The sequence below is a fragment of the Kryptolebias marmoratus genome, linkage group LG1 (assembly GCF_001649575.2).
Source record: "Kryptolebias marmoratus isolate JLee-2015 linkage group LG1, ASM164957v2, whole genome shotgun sequence".
NCBI lineage: Eukaryota > Metazoa > Chordata > Actinopteri > Cyprinodontiformes > Rivulidae > Kryptolebias > Kryptolebias marmoratus.
In genome coordinates this window covers 26,721,370-26,737,817 of record NC_051430.1, presented here as the reverse complement: position 1 = coordinate 26,737,817, position 16,448 = coordinate 26,721,370, and positions in this window count along the sequence as shown.

Here is a 16,448-nt window from a genome sequence, read left to right as displayed (position 1 = left end):
ATGAACCACTGGACCAACCCACTTCAAGATGGCCCACTGACCTTAGAAAACACAAAAAAGGCTATAATTCATCATCAGTGTTATAGATACTGAGCTACAATTTAGCGTGGTAGTAGCTGAGAGTCATTCTCAACCCATACTCTGAGCATGACGACTCACAATACTGCACAAGATCATAAAGTTATTTTTAAGGTTTTACCACAAAAGGCCACAACTCCATCACTTCACAACATGAAATGATGTTAGAGTATAACTCCAGCATGAAAGGCAGCAAACATTTCTTTAAGGAATGCTTGTCTTTCATTTCTTTCTATTTTTTATTGAATAATATTCAGTATTAATAGTAGTAATAATATACAGTATTTCTAATCTTTGTTCAGATCATGCCTTTGTTGTGCATTTTTTCTTCTGGGATTCTCATTTTTGGATCCTGATGCTGTTTGTGTTTCTGGATTTATAACTTCATAACTAATAAGTTGTTTAAATTAACTAAACCTTGAAATTTAAAATACATGCAAAGGTTCAATTTTATTCACTTATGCTGTCTCACATTTTTTTGCAATAACTCAAATATGGAAGGTGATTGTCACATAATACAGTGTCATACAGACAATTTAAAATATGGAACTTTTTATCTATTTAAAGCTGTTTTTTTGCACTTTTTAAAGCCTAATCCAGAACAACGCCCAAAATTTCAGAACTACAACCATATTTACCACAAATCCGGTAAAACAGGTTATTATATAAATATATGTTTGATCTCATAACTGTTGCTGAGAGATAAGTTGCTTTAACTGTTGTGTTTTCATTAAAGACCAGGAAAGTACCAAACTTTACACGGAGTCACAAATCAGAGGCTATAATTTACTGTTGGCTTCGGATCAATTTAAGTCAAATTAAAACAGGAACGTGAACCTGCAAGTGATAAATCAAGTATATCAAACACACATGTGATTAGATCTAAGTGAAATGTAAAATGTGAAAATTTCTTGATGACTTTGTCCCATAATTTAGTTTTTGCAGATATGTATAAAAATAAACAAACCTCCAGAGGGGTTAAGGTACCCATCAGCTTTGTTTCTGCATTTATTTTATGCAGATTCTGTTTCAGGATGGAAACTTTATGTCATGATACAAACATATAACAACAAAATGTTGAGTTATTCTGCATCAAGGTTTTATTCTTTATAAGACAAACAGGTAAAGTATATAGTAAACAGGTAAATAAAAGTTTAGTTTGTTTTAGTAAGTTTAACAGAAGTATTAACTGTGTATAATATAATGTATATTACACAATATATATCAATATATGTCATAGATTTGGGACTAAATGATGACCAAAAGGTAATACGTTTTGTTTGAACCAGAGTTTACTTTGACAGAAGGTATACCCGGGGACTCAGGGACACTCGAGCATGTGAAGCACTTCCTGTTTATTCCTTCAGCTGCAGCACAGACAAGCTTTGAGACACCGGAGCATCTGTCAGGCACGTCTTCTGCGTTTGATGTTAATTTGTTGTGGGTCTGAGAGGAAACAGGATACCGTCATGAAACATCAGCTGTTCCTTCCTGGCACTCAGTGGAAGACGCTGAGACTTACGGCGTTATTCCAAGGGGACGACCCCTCGCATATCTGGACCTTAGCTTGTTCACACAACAAATGACAAACCACCTCAGCTGCTGCTGCTTTTGAAAGTGTATAGATTTTTATTAATTGTAATAAGGCTACGATACGTCCACCAGTTTAGTATAAATTCATGTTTGAAGAATCTCCTGAGCAGAGAGATAAGGAACTAAGTAAAATCAATCAGCACAAGGTTTGTTTTAAACATAATTATCTTTAGAGATGGGGTAAAAAAAGCTGTCATATCAAAACCTTTTTGCTATTTCCTGTATTTTATCATTTATTTCTGTATACAAACACAGGGTTGTTTACAAATTTTAGATCGTAACAGACAATTTGCATTGTCTTTTTAAATTTTTTTCACAAAATGCTTAGTGGTTATGAACTTTTGAGACCGTTTCTAGAATTGCACAATTAAATAGTTTCTCTATTACTTCAGAAACACCTTCCTCTGTTTCCATTCAGCTCAGAAAACGACAAAAGACAGCAACGCCTGGAAGCTGTTCACAAAAGAAATTGTCTTTTTAAGAAATCTGCAGAGAAAAAAAGAATTTAGAACTCTTTCCTTTAAAGTCTAATATAAATTGACTCTAAAGGTTGACATGTCGACCTAATGTTGTAATATTCTCTGCCTGGAAATCTTCTTAATACATATATTTTAGCAAAGAATTTATCGGTTCATGAATCAGCACCAAGATTAACTACAAGCTGTCATAAAGCAAAGTGTGTAGATTTAAAAGTTAAGATGTTTGTTGCATTTACCCATGTTTTGGTACAATACGCGGTTCTTTAAGTACTTTAACTAAGTCAAAAAGGCAAAAATGTGGCCCACTCTGGTTCTACAGAGGAAAATATTACTTACAAGTGAAGAAAACATTCAAAACTAGCCCTCAGTTTTAAAATTGAGACCTCAGGCCACAGAGTCATTAAAAAAGAATCCGATCCAGAGCGGGATCCCGTTCACCACCATAATTTAATTAATTGTTTCTTGTGAAAACCCCAACATTTCCTCAAAATTTAATCAAAATCTGTTTATTAGTTTGTAAGTAATCTTGAGAACGGACAAACAAACCAACACTTCTGAAAACATTACCTCCACGGGGGAGGTAAAAACTGCAGGATTTTAAAAGAATCCATGTCGGCCAGAACATTTATTACATTTGATTTTTCCAGGAAATGTGGAAACACCTGCGTCTTATCTTATCTTTGTGTGCTTTCTTCTTCTTCCTCCAAATCTACTCTTTCAGCCTGAGAGATTAAAAGAACAGTTCCTCTGCATCATCCAGTCTACATTATATGAGATATATTTGACCAAAGGGAGAAATCTGGAGCGTGAATCGTTCTAATAATACCAGCACCGACCTGTGAAGCACTTAGCTGTGAACATGAGAAGGCAGTGAGCTTTGGAAGGAGCCGGCTGCTGTTCGCGACGTGCACGCTGCTGACAGCTGCATGCATGTGTGCGCCCTCGCAGCCGTTAATGGAGCTCTTTACGCACACAACGTGCCATTGTTAACAGCTGGCAGGGATTTAAATGCTGCATTACTCCAGGCACGCTAAAGGAGCCGGGATAATGTGGCGTGGTGACCTCGGCTGTCAAAACTATAAAGCAAATGAAACAATGTGGCACAAACAGTAATTCTGTTCACAACAGATGTGAATAAATCCCGTGGAACAGAGGAATCCAACTGTAAGTTAGAAGGAGATCATTCATAACGGGCATGAATGGAGTGTGAAGCTTATTTATAAAGTAGTCATGTGGGCTTTGATGAATACTTGACATGAAATGAGATTATCTGCCATTATTTGGCAAATTAAAAGTAGGAAAATGACTAAAAAACATGGTTTACCTGGTGAATGTTTGTATACAAACAACGGAGAATGCAAATTGTGGCAATTTCTACAGATCTTGTATCAGGATATGGGTTTTTGTTGTTTTTCTTTGTGATTTCTTTTGCATTTTGGGTTATTGTTTTTATGTTTTGTCTTTGTATTATTTCTGCCTTCTGTGTTCTTTCATCATTCACTCCTCCTCAGTCTGCACTTGTTTACTTGCCACGCCCATCTCCACCTGCCTACACTTGTAATTACTCACCTGTTCCCACTTCTTCTAATTAATCATCTCTTTAAAACCCCGTCACTTTCTCCATTCCCTCGCTGGTTCATTGACTTTGGGTTGTCCCTGGAATGTCTCTTGTCCCTTGTCTCTCGCCTCGCCTCGCCCTTTTGTATTAGTTTGGATTTTTGTTACGTTTAGTGTTTTGCTGCCGCGTCAGCTTTTTGTTTTCTTGTTCTTTTGTTTAAGAAAAAAATAAATTTTATTTTTACTATTATGAGTCTGCGTTCTGGGTTCGCCATGCTCTGTTCTGACATCTTGAATATATTTCTTCTGTGTAAGTTTCTAAAAGTTCAAGCAGATTTTGAGTTTTATTTCATTTCATGTTTTCATTTTGTGCATCTTACCTACTTTTCATGTAGGTGGTTCAGCGGTCAGTGCCGCTCGTAGTCCTGCGGCCGAGGGTCCAAGCCCCGGCTTCATCAGGAAACAACAATCGCCAAATCTTCGCTGGGGTGACCCCTGCAGAAGGGAGCAGCCAAAGGAAAAATATTTAGATGGCTTTAATATATATATATATATATATATGTATATATGCCTCTAGAGGTTTTCTACTAAATTTCTCTAGCTTGAACAGAAAACAAACAAACAAAAATTGGCAGCCATACATAATACTGCCAGACAGGTACACAAGTACATACCTGATACTTACCTGGTATTTACCGTATAAGACCTCGGTATGTGCCCAATGTAACAAGTATGTACCTGGTAAGTACTAGGTACATACTGGGTACATACTTCATGTGTACCTGGTACTTAACAGATAACTTTTAAATATAAAGTACAAATCAGATATGTCTCTAATACTTACCTACAGAGACTGGGCTGTACTATGAAATGACTTGTTATCCTGTACTTTCAGGCTATATGCTGAGTAATTTTGTAGTATTTTTAAAGCATATGTACCTGATATGTACTGTACTGTATTATGTGTTGATACCAAAAAGATTAGCTATATTTAGCATAAGAAATAAACATAAAGCAAGTCTTGGATTTTATCATAATTTATACTAAACCATTTTTAAATGACCAAAACACATTTATGTGACTGATTTAGTTTTGCTGAATGTAGAGCTTCTCAGGAAGCTAATAAGACAAATAAGTCTTTGCAAAAAATCATCATATACAAAATTTAGTAAAAGTTTATTAATTTCAACTAATACCTGAACTTAAACTTAGTATGAATGTATTAATGTCTTTATGCTTTGCAGAGAAGTTTCAGCAGTTTTTGTTTAAATGAACATTAGAGGAACAGGACATGAACTTCTTTTTATCAGTGAACTTTAAAGTTTAAAAGCCTTAAAATCTACAACAAACAAATTCACAGTTTATTCTAAAATCTGTCCCCTTTCTGCATTAAAACTCATGTTTACGTCTTTAACATTTCCATCAGCAGAAACCTGTTTTCAGTAACTGAATCTCTGATAAACCAGTGGTTTCATTCCCAGGGTGTCAAATACTGCAGTTTTGTCAAAGCTGGCCGTGTTTCTGAGAGACATGCTGTATTTTTGTTTTCGCAACACATGAGAAAATACTTCGGACATGCAGGAGTGTCAGTTTAATGGAAAATAATATAGCTGATGGGAAAAATGTGCGGCACTTCTGTTGTGAAGTCCTGCTTCAGAGTCCTACATTAAACATTTTATAGTCTTTAATCACAATAACACTCAAATAAAAGTTGTTGAATGCACCAAAAAATAAGGAAGTTGTTCCATGCAAACTATGTTGTAACAATATATAATTGAGCTGGGTCAACATCATTTAATTTATCTTTTTATTAGATCTAAATCGTTCTACAGTAGTGAATTAGTGGCTTTTATAGAACGTAAATTAAAGTTTAACTTTAAAGTGAAGTCAATGTCAAATCTAGAAATATAAAAGCATGCTTGCAAACTAATTTGAAGCCACAGTTTTGCCAACATCTGATAAGAGGGGAGAGCAAAAAAAGCTGAAAAGCAAAGACAGAAGTGTGTCAGGAGTCAGGGAAACAAATGGGAGCGGTGGGGGCGCAGCCGGGCGGAGCAGGTCTCAGGCCTGAGGAGGGACCAGGCGCAGCTCTGGGGGTGGGGATGAGTGCGGTTCCCATGCCCTGAAGGCCTCGGGGGAGAAGTGGTGGCAGATGTGAGGTCTGGAGTCCAACCTCCTTCCCTTCCTCCCTGGTCTGGATGTTGCTGCTCCGTGTCCTGATGTGTCTGCTGAAATTTTTTACTATAAAAACAGATGAACATCAGTCCCAAACACTGCCGCGTTTGCTTTCTGTCCAGTCACAGAAGATGTCGTCCTATCTTTGAGGGGATACACACAAGGGCTTTTTATTTTTAGCTTCAGTTCTCCTTCCATGGAAAGTGTTTTTTAATAAAAAGTTATTTTTATGATTTTGAAGTAGGAAGTCAGATAATCCTTCAGCATGTAAAAAATAAAGGGTAATGCTAAAATATATTTGTTATTTGCTGCTTATGTCCCATCTTGTTTCAAATGTAAAAGAGTTACAGTGATATTACTGAATAAATGAAGTTTAACAGCAGTAAAAGAGAAATTAAACTGGAGTATTTTAGGCTCATAACAGCTTCTTTCTCAGGTTCTGCAGCAGAAACTGCAGTCATTACCTTTTTATTTAAGTCACTGGATTGAAAGCACAGTTGCTGATAAAACATCTGAATCTCAGAAAAGTGAAATTTGGCCAAAAGCTGCAAATATGACGAACATTTACCTTGTTTTTCTGAAATTCAGAGTTACTCTGCTTTCGTATTTGCCATGAGAAGCTTGAAAATCTAACTTGCAGTGATGTTAAAACCGTTTGCTGAAGATTTGGATAAATAAAATAAGACGTGTGCTTTGTCTTTTTAGATGAAGGAGGATGATGACTCCCTGTGGGTCACTGTAGGAATAATATTTAAAGTTATAAGAATCAGTTCCCTCAGTTTATTAAACCATCCGTCTGTCCTCTTGGTTGATGATCTAAAATGAAGTTATGTTTGAGCTGCACTGTTTTAAGGAATAAAATATATTTAATATATGAGGATGAAAAAAAAGCAGTTTTAAAGCTGAAGAAAAAACAGGTTTCTTAAACTCAAAAAGAGGGTCTCTACCTGCCAAACAGAGAATAGGGTCTCAGATTGTTTGATAATTCTCGTGTCTGAGAAACTTTGGAAAATTGGCCGAGGCTTTGAGGTGAGCTGAGCTGCGAAAGAAAAAAACCTCAAGGAGTCCAATGATTAAAGAGTTCTGAAGGTAAGAGAAGAAGACCAAGCTCAGGGAAGTGTGAGGCTGCAGAGGAGATCCAGTAGTGGAGAAGGAAAGGATCAGTTTTTCCAGGAGTCTGTCAGCGTGAGCCAGCTGTGAGGAGAGGCCTTTATCCCACTAATGCACTGTATTACAGCAGGACTCCCGGAAAAAAGCCCTGGATGAAAAAGATCCGGACTGGATGCCCCCTCCTCTGAGCAGATTAGGACCCTGTGAGCAGTCACACATCTGTAACGTTCCTCTTTGAAGTCTTGTTAAGTGGTTGTCGACACCCATCAAACATGGCAGCAGGAGCGAGGCCCCTGACGCCGCACCCAGGGACCAGATCTCAGCTTTCTGCGAGCCCTCTGATGGTCCGTAAACAAACACTTTTAAAGTCCCTGACTGATGAGCTCGCTTTGTGCTGGGATGTCTTTGAGAATTAGGAGAAGAAACAAAAAAAAAATAAGGAGAGGAGGTGATGAAAGCATAACAAATTAAACAAAAGCTTCCTGGATGTTTGGAAAACAACTGCAGAGCTATTCAGGATGGCAGCAAACAGGAAATGACCTCAGATCTTCTGTGACGGAGTTACTGACAGAGTCTGTCCTGAGCAGGACTCTTTTTTTTAAATCATGGGACAATCTTACAGTTTACCTCAGTCCAGCTGATGGTTTTTTAATACATGTTCCTTCATAAAGAATATTGGGATTGTTTTGTCTCTTAACGTAACTTGAACAGGCTTTCTTTTGCTAAAACAGAAAGCTCTACTAACTTAAACTGTTTATCAAAACACTAGTTGACTAAAATATGCATTTTTATGAACAGAAGAGACATTTGCATCTGTACAAACAGATACACGAGATTAGGATGGATCAGGTAGATGTTTTTACACGACTAGGACAAGCTCAGATGTAAGATTTAAGTTCTGCTGTTGCTCTACAGAACAACCACTTTGCCCATGAGTGAAACAGCCCTCATTCAGAAATGTTTGCTTTTCTACACAAAATGTCTGCTGTTCAGGCTATCAGGCAGCAGTTTAAAATCACAGTATGTAAACCGTGTACTGAAGGGAGCTCGTCCCTGTCGGCCCTTTGTGGGAACTCCTGCACCTGTTACACATTGCAGAGAGGATGTCCTCTCATCCTCTGACACACACAACTCCATGCTCCTCTGAAGCACAGCTCAGAGATATACACAGCGTTAAATATAGATCTCTGAGCCCCGGTCCCCATGGAGCGACTATCTGATACCATTGTTTCACAAGGCTGAACCTATAAGCACAGCTCAAGCAGGAGGTGAAGGGCCAAACAAAGGTATCTGCCCATGGGGCAGCGCCTCTCTGTCACTGAAAGTCTGACACCAGAGCAAAGAGCAGGATCCTGAAAGCATCTCAGATCCGCCGTCGACAAAGGATCGGGGTTTGCCTTACTTGTCAGGGTTTGTTTCAGATGTTTGGCTTTGAGGCAAAGGTCTGGTGACTGTTCTTTGTAGACTTGCAGAATCCTATTAAAGAGAGTGACTAATGGCACCACTGCCCCCTTCTGGCCATAAAAGGTATTGACTAGATAAAGGACACCTGTTATATTTTCTGTCTTTGCTGCTACAGAAGTGGAACAACTGTTCACCTGTATAAAGGTAAGAATAAAGTACTTATGAAAGTCAGACCAACATTTTATTCTGCCCAGGATAAGAGTAAATCCAGGTCTTTTATTTCCTTCAGCTGTTAGGCTGCAAAACCTGTACTATAACCATTTTAAATGGATGCATTTAGTGCCAAAAAGGCTCCATTTTTCTTGTTTCTCATTATATACTTTTTTGTTTGCTTGTTGTGTTGGCAATGTGTGTTGTAAGTGAATTATAAACTGTGAAGATACAAACAAATAATGAAGTTGACTCTGATAATTAGTTCTAGTAAGATCTGAAAGACAAAGAAGCTTGAACTAGTTTTACAGAACTAATGATGTCAGGTATTAGAAAATTTGTCATCTTATTTCATTTACATGCATAAGGTTTTAGAGACAAGAGTTTCTAATATTGCACACTTTTATCAGACAATCTCAAAAGTAACATCAGAGAGTTTAATGTAATAAATTAAAGAGAATACAGAACTAAAGACAACAGAAATGCTTGGGATTGTTTTGTTGATGTTCTTTCTAGTTCGTATGATCTAACAAAAGTTTAATCAGAAAGTTTTTGACAATTTTCTTTGCGGTCAAAGAAATTTGGAGGTTAGAAAGCCGGCTTCACACTCTTCGTGACAGACAATGACTCCAGCTGCTGGGTCTCTGTGGGCTGGGCAGCAGGAAGGTACATCCTGAGCGAGCTGGTTTCCACCCAGATGGCAGCTGTGTCAACAGCAAGGCCGAGCAGAGACTGATACTGAGGGCAGAGGAAAGATGCCACGGTAGTTTGTATTGTACTGAAAAAAGTCTCTTTCAAATTAAGAGCCTTAGAATGGTTTAAAAAGTACAACTTAAAAACTGAACTTAAAAATCAAACTTTTGGTTCGTTATGCTGCACTGATGTAGGTGGAGTGATAATTGAATTACCCTTTTAAATCACCATATGGAACTGATCTGCTGCTTATAATACAGGTTCTGCTTGGGCTCAGGACAGAGGTCAGAGGTTACTGTGAGTCAACAGGGGCCCATAAATTTCTTCACACAACAAACTGCCAGAGCTGCAGATTTATGAGTTAAGGTTGAACTTTTCCCACAGAAAATAAATAAACTCAGCGAAGTCGAAGGTCTGCTGTGAGCTATTAAAGGGCAGCTCTGAAGGTTACTAATGTTTTAAAGTAAATATCCAGTTATAAAAACACTGGGCTTTTAATTTCAATTTGCTGCGGTAAAGGAGAGGCAGTATTATTGGACTGCAAAAAAAAGTGTCTGGTTCTGCTGAAGCCATTAAAGCTTTATAAACACAAGCTACTGGATTTTATCTCAACTAGCTTAGCAGCTAATGTGGCAAAGGTCAGAGGTCAATCCACTGAAGTGGACTCTCAGGTCATCAAGAATTCCCTCAAGTAATTCAGTTTTTTTGCTTGAGTGAAGCCAAGAGGACACATATGTTCAAGACCAAAGGTCAATTGTAGAAATAATAATAATAAAAAAAAAAAAGACACAAGAAAATTAAAAAGTCTGACGAGACTCAGAGAAAAACAAATATTTATTTAAACGTTATTGTAATTTAATAAGTTTCAATGCTGAGAAACTGAAGTTAACGCAGAGGTCCTGAGCTGTAAAAATAATTTTTTGGCACTTTTACGGCTCATTGTTTACAGCTTGTTGGGCAGGTCTTATGGAGACTCCTTCAGAAAAAAACACAAATGGACAAATGGACCAAAAACACATTTCTCATGTAGAAAATACAATTATATAAGCAAAACATCATGAATATCATGAACCACTGGGTGGATTTTAATGGAAGTTTGAATGTTTATTTACAGCTGATTACAATTTGGAGTCAATTCAAGATGGCTTAAGACAGAATCATTTATTTCAGCAAAGACAGAAATAGCCAGTCGGTAATCCAGTCAGCTTTACAGATATTGAGCTACAATTTTCTGAGGTCAGAGCTGAGAGTTATCCCCAACACACACAGGCAATAGTTTAATTTGTGCCTGCATTTGTTTTTTTAACAGATTAGGTTGGATTCATAACTCAGTTGGGCAGAAAAAGTGATTTTCCTGAATGTTTAAATGTCTGACCCAAAGCAGGGGGTAGCGTCGCTTCAACAGTTTGTTTCTGGGGCTGTGTTAAGAAACACATCGAGCAAGTTTAAAGATAAAAACAGGTTAAAGCTGTTTACTAAAAATTCTAAAAACGCAAAGCTAACAACCTTTGTACTCTGACAACACTCAGACTTCCACACTCTTTACCTTCAATCTAATCACTTGACATTTTAGCATTAACTCACTAATCTACTTTATTGTGTTTGCAGTGATGTGTTCACTATGAATCAGTCATTAAGGTCAGCTTAACTGTGAACAAAACAACAAAACTAAAGATCAGTTTACACAAAAAAACTTTCTCTTCTTGAAGACTTTCACTTGTAATCAGTCATTTCTGTCACTGTTGACTTTTTCAAACCTTTGCTTCATTAAAAGGTCAGAACAGAGTTCAGCAGCTGACCCTGCAACCTCTGTGTGTGTGTGTGTTTGTGTGTGTGTGGTATAGACAATAGGACACAATATTATCAGCTCTGTTCCACTACGGCCACATCCACTCCTCCATTCACCACTTCCTGGGCATCTGGTGTTCCTCCAGTGTTTGTTTCTCTCCCAAGATTCTCCAACTGCGACAAACATGCGGCCGGAGGACAAACCCACGGAGGGGAAACGCACAGAGCTGACATTCCTGGTGAAGGGCCGCGGCGTTGTTATCAGCAATGGCTGGGAACAGAGGAGACAGAGCCGCGTGAGGCACAGGAAGTGGATTTAGAGCTGGAGTGGGAACGTCACAACAGCATTTAGAAAGAATGAACAAAAAAACAGGTGTTTCTGCAGCTTTACTTTATCCTCATCCTGTGCTCAGAGATGCAAATACTTTTAAATATACATGGATATTACTTTTATGTACTTAAGAGAGCGTAGCAAAAACAAAACATTCAATTTATGCAAAATTTATGAATAAATATCCCCCTCCCACCTTCACATAATAAAAAAAAAAATTATAAAGGTTTTTCTGCATATGCTTTTTGCAGAGCAGTATCTTTAGACAGAATATGAGTTTTCTAGAGTTGCAACAAAACTGAAAAATTTTACATTTTTGTCTAAAACTACAACACTGTACGCACAACAAATATAAAGTTTGAGCAGTAAAACAAACAAATAATTATTATTTGTTATGTCTGTTCAGGTCTGTGAGAGTTAAAGTTAAAGAACAAGCATGTCCTGAGAGTTTAGGACATAGATTTATGTTAAAAACAGATTATAATGGAGGTTGTTTTTATTCTCTATGTTTTGGAACTGTTGAAATCTGTAGCATTCAGTAAATGCAGGTATAAACTGTAATCCCTTCTTTGTAACAAACATGAACACGTTTGCTCTCTTTAAAGCTCACCTGAAATCATATGAATGAGGTTTTTTGTTTCTTTTTACGTGCGCAGTCTTTCATTCAGTTGGTTGCACAAGTGCCCGGGGTCTGTAAGATGTGGCTGCTGTCTGTTCACTGCAGATGCTATCAGCTCATCATTAGTAAACATGTTGGCTCTCTCTCAGTCTGCCTGATAACAGTTCCTGCTGCACCTGCCTCTGTTACAGAGTAAACAGCCTGTCTGAGCAGGACTACATACAGACATGTAGCTGTCAGGGTGCACGGAGGCCGTCACACCTGCAGGAGAACATCAGACTGCTGTAAATCAGAAGCATCAGATCCGTGAGGTCGTTGGGAGGAGACCTGCAGGATCTCTGAAATGATGCATGTGAGTGGCGTCAAATACAGCTCATGTTTATGACTCACTCTTTAGAATTGGAATTGTCCAGGAACTTTGTTTGTTTGACGTTTCTTTTCCTTCAATATGCAAAAGTGCTATTTGTCATTATTTGGTTAATTTGTGGTATAAAGTAATTAATGTGAGCAGCATCATGAGCTCAATGTGAACATCTAACTTACAAACATGACTCAAACAGAGTTGGTGTTTTATCATAATTCATTTATCATTTCATTAAGAAAGAAAAATGCAAGAATTCCCAATTTTGGTCATTTTTTTTTAACAGTAGGAGTTGTATCATATGCTGGCTGAAAAACCCACCTCACCTACGTTTTCTGCAGGTATGATGGCCAAGCATTCAGGAGTCAAAGGGAGGTTTACGAGCAGTGAGAGCTGCTATGATGTTTGGTCCGGAGACAGAGGCGCTAGCAAAAACACAGGAACACAGGAGGAGTAGATGAAGATGCTGAGATTTCCTGGGAGTGACGAAACAGGAGAGGATTAGAAATGACTTCATCAGAGGGACAGACAAAGTTAAAGAGGTGTTTGGACATGTGCAGAGGAGGGACAGTGGATTTATTGGACAAAAGCTGTTGGATATGGAGCTGCCAGGGAGAAGGGAAAAAGGAAGTCCACTGAGAAGATTCATGGATGCAGTGAAGGAGGCGTGGCAGAGGAAGATGCTGGGATATCGTGACATGGAGACAGATGATCAGTCTCACAATCATGGAAAGAAACTTTTATATTTAAAAAATATGCTACGAAGCTCATCTGTAAACTTAGCGATGGGTTCAGGAGGTTTTCTTTGTTTTATTTTTAATCATTTTTGCTTCCAGTTTGCCAAAACCACAACATAGAACATAGAAATGAGACTAACACCATTTTGTTTATAGCATCTAAAGTGAAACAGTTAAACACTAAAGAGATTAAAGATATCAGTGTTTCAGGGAAGATTTGTAGGCTACAGTGAAACCATAGAAACGGTGGGAAAAAGCAGGCCTCTCTGTGTTAGCTAACCAACTTTAACTTTTAATTCAGCAAGTTTCTTTTATAAAAATACAAAGACCCATCATTTGTTTTGCAATATCAAAAATTAACTAAACTCTTTGCTGTAGGAAATCGCCGTGGGTGCGTTGTTGGAGAAAGAAATGTATTTGTTTTTGTGCAAAGTGATTTTCCTGAGCTCCACAGGCCAAAATCAAGCAGGAAAAATGGAAAACTGCCAAACAGAGAGCTCGGATTTTAAGAATCCTGCCTCAGGTTAAAAGACAACGAAGTACAGAAAGCTTTGATCTGTGTTCATATCCAGGCAGAATAACGAATCACCGCAGCTAATGATGTCTGTAACGCCTTAGCACACTGCAGAGGGGGATTTGTAGCCACACGAGTACCTTTAATGAGTTTTATTTGTTTTGTTTTATCCCCCTCCACCTCCTACTCTCCTTAACACACAGAGTAATGATGAAGCAGGGAAGGTACAGGATAAAAATCAGCTGTCTCCATACCTTTGTGGGGCTAATTATCCAACCCTCTCCTGGATCATCTCACAGCCTCACCTAAAGGAAAAATAAATTCCTCCTCTTCTCTTGACTTATGATTCTATATTAACCCTCTTTGTTAGCCTAAACTGGAGTCTGTATGTTTAAATATAAATGGAGCATTTAGTTTAGTATTTGGATACAAACTCACATCAGCAGGAACACTTACTCACATCTTTTACTCGAGGAATAAATGAAAGAATAAAAAAACCCTGACAGTATTTAGTTAAAACTAACTAAACTTAATTAGGAATCATTGGTAGTCTTTAAACTGCAGACACAATCTTCATTAGAAAAACGCAGACAAACTAGTTTTGAAAGTTAAGGAAAACTCCATTCATCAGAGATACATTTAATAAAACTTTTAAATAGTCGCACATTTTGCAACAGATTTCCAAGTTATCGTGAAGTGTTTTGTCTTGTCTTCTGCTGTTTTTACAAACTCTGCATCAACCTTCAGACACATGGAGCTTTGTGTTAGCATCACATCCCTGAAGCATTTGAACAATGACTGACAACAACAATGTTTGTTTATCTTTTATCTTTCTTTTGTAATGATTCCAGCTGTGCTACTTGATGCTGTCAAACATCTAAAGTGGGGACAAAAAGAGGGTCAGGATTTAAAAAAAAAACTACCTCCAACAGATAAACAATATCTGAAAGATATGTCTTTAAAAAAAAAAGAAGTGAAAAAAAGACTTGGAACAGGACAAAACCCTGGTTTATTCATAGGTCAGAATAAAGTAGCTTAGCTGAAAAAAAACAAACAAACAGAAACATTCCTCTGAAAATAGTCATGAACTGGACTAAAAAAAACATATTGGAAAAGAAGTCCCAAAAGAAAAACTTTGGAAAATCCTCAGAAAAATTAAGAAATGTTGATGAAGACCACATTAAATGAAATAAGGGATGGCTTAAGACATTTGCACAACAGATTTCTGTATTTTTGTGGAAAAATAAATTTGATTTGAAAAGTTAGCAGTTAAATTTAAAAAGAAACCCTGTATTCAATGATGGCGCTCAAGATTATTTTTGTTTTTTGCTGATATTTAAAAGGCAACATACAGCACGTCGATATTTACAGACACTGAAAATATTAATTATAAAAGGAATAATAACAAAGAAACATGAGGTGCTTTTTGTTGAAAATTTAAACTGCTTTAGAGTGATTGGGCTTTGGTTCTGCAGGCGGAGAGGAGAACCTCACTGAGCGTGTGCATAATGAGTGTCTTCACTGATCAAAGTGGCAGAAATTGAGTTTGATAAGATGCATCCATTCGTTTATACTTTTGCAAACTTGTGTGAAACTTGTCTAAGTTTTTAGCGTTAATGCTGTACAAAACTAACGTCTGAGTCTCTCTGCAGCTTAATCCATCTGTCCCACTTCGGAGTCATTTTCATTCTCTCAGAAGTCATAATTACCGACGGCAGACGTTGCCTGGGAAGTGTGTCCTTTAACAGTATCGGTCACAGCACCTTCTCCACAATACGCTCCATATCTCTGCGTCCCAGTCCATCCCCTCCTCATTAAACATATGTCTCATTTTCCATTTCAGACAAGCGATAACATAGAAGTGCACACAAAAGCACTACTTTCAGGCTCCTCTGCTCAACTCGTCTGAAAGTCTAATGAGAGCGGATCAAATCTAACTGACACCGCGGGGAGACAAAGGCAGTCGTAGCCTTGGGTGGAGAGACGAGGCGAGGCAGAACAATGGACCTGAAAACTGTGCAGTCACTGCGGCAGTTTGGAGCAGGACCAGAGAATGCAGATGATTCTGTAATGAGGGATTAAGTGGAGGATTATGGGTCTTTATTAAGATGTTTCTGATCCTCATTAGGCTGAATCTTGTATCAGGGCATCGATTCCCCACTCGCCCACTGGATTGGCTGTCCTCCTGAGGAAGAGGAGCGAGGAAAAAAAGAGAAAGAGTGAGAAGGAACGCCAGAAAACTGTGCTAATAGTATATTCCACTGAGGCACAGAAACAATACGTGTGTCTGAGATGTGCAGGAATTAATTCTTATATCTTTTTGTCAGAAGTTTCCATTTAAAATGTCCTCAAAACTTGTTTTCGACATGAGCTCCATTCAGACAGAAGTGCTTTCAGCTCAGAGTTGACAGAAGTTTTTATGCAAGCAAGATGCTTCTGGTCAGACAGAAAGTTGGAGTAAATGATGTTTTTTCCTAAATAAAATATCTGCAGAAACAGTTTAAAGAAGGTTGCTTTCTGTCCTCCCAACTTGCTCGAATCACATTTTAAATGTACGCTTTTCCAGAGTCAAAATCTAAATTCAGGAGAACTTTATGGTAGTTAAGGGTTCTGCATATGAGTAGGAATATACTGGATTTGTTAGAATTTAAGGTCTAATATTATATTATTTGAAGTCATGCATATCACCCACCGCCTTTTATAACAGATTGTTAAACTAAAATCATCTCATGATGAAAAATGTCAGAGTTAAATTTGATTTGATCAAACCTTGTTAATGACTTTACTCACAGTCTCATG